The sequence below is a fragment of the Mus caroli genome, chromosome 15 (genome assembly GCF_900094665.2).
Source record: "Mus caroli chromosome 15, CAROLI_EIJ_v1.1, whole genome shotgun sequence".
Lineage (NCBI taxonomy): Eukaryota > Metazoa > Chordata > Mammalia > Rodentia > Muridae > Mus > Mus caroli.
The window spans coordinates 35801556-35802210 of NC_034584.1; positions in this window are offsets into that span (position 1 = coordinate 35801556).

Below are 655 nucleotides of genomic sequence, written 5' to 3' on the forward strand. Positions count from 1 at the left end.
GAATAAACCCTTTCCTCCCCAACTTGCTTCTTGGTCATGATGTTTGTGCAGGAATAGAAACCCTGACTAAGACAGTTGGTATCACACGAAAGTTCATGGATTTGCACAAGAGTAAATAGTAATTCCCTGTTTCACAAACCAAGCTGCCTGCCTTTTGTGATCAAACTCATGAAGTCCTCAAAGCAATTTCTCAGTTCATCACATGGCTCAGACTCAAGTCTCAAAGTGTGCTGGTTGATATCTCACTTCAAGCAAAGTAACACCTGATTGAGCATTGGTTTTGGAATGTCTATCTAACTGCGAAGTGATGTCTACCTTGAAAGGCACATGACCCAGGGACTCCAGTCTTCATTTCCAAAGACATGACACTGCTGGTTTGACTCTTTCTTTCTTTCTTCTATGCTTCTAGTTTCTAATTGCTGCTGAATCTCCTACCCACAAGACACACCCTACAGATGTATTCTGCTAGGATCTACTTGAAACTACTTTATGTTCCTGCTCTATACCCTATATTCCTAGATAGTCTCATGCCTCTGGCTCTAAATACGATCCAATGGTATTGGCATCTCAGACTCTAACCTCATCTCTATTTTTCTGCTCAGATTTCTGTTTTACAGACACTTTAAATGTCTCCCAAGACTCATTTTGTTCTTGA